At 35.2% G+C, this 2,582-nt stretch overlaps 1 pseudogene; it reads left to right on the top strand.

Moving 5' to 3' along the window:
- Window positions 1-299: 299 nt before the first annotated feature.
- LOC141696009 (peroxidase 72-like) lies at window positions 300-2,356 on the top strand (annotated as a pseudogene).
- Window positions 2,357-2,582: the final 226 nt, after the last annotated feature.

Here is a 2,582-nt window from a genome sequence, read left to right as displayed (position 1 = left end):
CAACTCCAGACCATGAAAGTTTCAGCCTCGCAATTATCCGACTATCAACTAGAACAATTTAAATATTAATATTGCCTGGTTTGGTACTAAATTATAATGCAGGACTGTAGTTTTTGGTCAATGAGCAGGTGCTCCTGCTCCATAAAAACCTAAACTCAAATAAATGAATGTACAAACACGAAGTTATATAAACCAACTATATTCCTGCTCCCCATAACCCCTATTATATAAACCAGCTATTTATTATCAACATTCATAAAATCATAAGCCTTGATTTTTATACAAGAGAGTAAACGGAAATGGCTAATTCCATTAGCATTCTCATGCTTATAACTCTTCTAACATTTGCACCACTCTACTTCTCTCGCAAAACTAATATAGGTTGTCTATACCCTCAGTTTTATTATCGTTCTTTCCCACATGCGGTCCAGATAGTCAAGTCTATCATTTCCAATGCTGTTGCAAAAGATACTCGTATGGCTGCTTCCCTGCCCCGCCTCCATTTCCATGACTGCTTTGTCAAGGTTTAAATCAACCGATGTTAAAGTAACTGGTTGATCTTCTATTAAAAGTGCATGTCTAATGTCTAATTAATTCATTGTTTCACCATGCAGGGATGTGATGCATCAATACTCTTAGACAACAGCAGTAGTATAATCAGTGAAAAAGGTTCTAACCCTAACTGAAACTCTGTACGTGGTTTTGATGTTATCGACCAGATAAAATCGACACTCGAGAGAGAGTGCCCTCAGACAGTCTCGCGTGCTGATATCATGGCTCTGGCTGCTAGGGACTCTACTGTTTTGGTAAATTTAAACATTTTGCATACAATTTCTCTTGCTACAAATGAAATAGTTCATGTCATTATTACTATAAATTGTTCGATTTATACATCATATATATACATGCACCAAACTTACCTCTCTAGTATGACAAGTGAAGTGAATAGTACTATAACCTTACATGAAAAACATAAAACTGATCATTTCCTATGTTGTATGTAGACTGGTGGACCTAGTTGGGAGGTTTCATTAGGAAGAAGGGACTCGAGAGGTGCGCGTTTGAGTGGCTCAACACTTTCCAGACAATACTGACCAAATTTAAGCTACAAGGACTTGATATAGTTGACCTTGTGGCACTATCTGGTAAGTTTTGCTAATTTTTGTTGAAGCATTTGGGACTATTGACTATACTATAATATATAATTTTAGAATTTCTTAGTGCATAAATTGTGAAGAAAAAAGGGCTATTTATTTGGTTAGAAGAACTAAAATTTCATAGGTTTCAAGGTTACCTGGTGCAGAGAGTATATAGGTGTCCAGAAATTAATATACATATACCACTAACTAAATCAATATAGTAGATGCTTCTTATGATTACGTATTTAAAGAGTGGTCCATATAAACTAATGCCTATTTTAGTAAAATGTAAAATGAAAATATCTCTTGTTAAATTTTGTGACAGTTGTGGTTTTACCAAAGGCTATTTATTTGGTTTCTGAAATTTTTACATTACGTGTTGCTTGTAGTGGAAAAGCTGCTTATGAAATGATGAAGCAGATGGCTGGGAATCCAACCAAATGGGAAGGGAGAAGAGTCCTTTTCATTCACACTGGTAGACTCCCATGTACTTGTATGGCAAGGTCAGGAAAGCTTGATCTAGTAATCGGAAGAGATGATGACATAAGGAGATGCATACAGATTCTTTCAAGGAGAACAAAGAATAATCATGTTCTTAAATACCGTAATTGGAGCTAAATAACGTGGAGATGCATACAGATTCTTTGTTTGGTTGTTTGAATTTTATTTTGTTGACTTGTATGAAAAACAGGTTTATGGCATGTTCAATTTACAAACAAATCATGTCAATTTTTTTTTTGAGAAATATGTTACATTAGGTACTTCAATATTATAAACAAATTAGTATAATATAATACAAATTATTATAAAACGGTTACAGTAGGGAAAAAATGTTACAAAGATTTGGTGAACCACATGTGGGGCCCACAGTGGCCTTACATGTGGGGCCCATTTTTTTTTGCAAATTCTAAGTGCAAAGGTAACATGTATAGTGTGATACTATAGACATACTTTGATGTTACCTTTGAAGCCTATTGTAACATAAAATTTAAGGTTGCATCAGGGTAAAAGAATGTTACCTTAGGGGCCAAAGGTAACTCGGAAAAAAGCAACTTAATTTTTATGTTACCTCAGGCCTTTTTCTGGCTGTGGTAACACTTTTTTGGGCCTGTTGTAACATTTTCTTGGTGTTGCTGTAGGCCATTTATGGTGTAGTGGAAGCTATAGCTGATTCATCACTGGCACTTATGGTTCTTGATACAGAGGGGGATCTTTGAAATCCCTAGATTAAATGATGGGATTGACGATGGTATAGCATAATCATTTCCCGTCAACTCCACCCTCACATCAAATTTATTATGATTTACATTACTGACGTGTCACCAACAAACTCAGCCTCATCACCTAAATTTATGGAACTATTACCAGCAAAATATCAATTCCAACTAAATCATTTTCAGCATCAACAATATGCATTTTCTTTTGAGGGAAATTGACACATTC

Source organism: Apium graveolens, chromosome 11 (assembly GCF_009905375.1).
Source record: "Apium graveolens cultivar Ventura chromosome 11, ASM990537v1, whole genome shotgun sequence".
Lineage (NCBI taxonomy): Eukaryota > Viridiplantae > Streptophyta > Magnoliopsida > Apiales > Apiaceae > Apium > Apium graveolens.
Note: the sequence above shows the minus strand (reverse complement) of the source record. Positions and strands in the feature narration are given on the sequence as shown.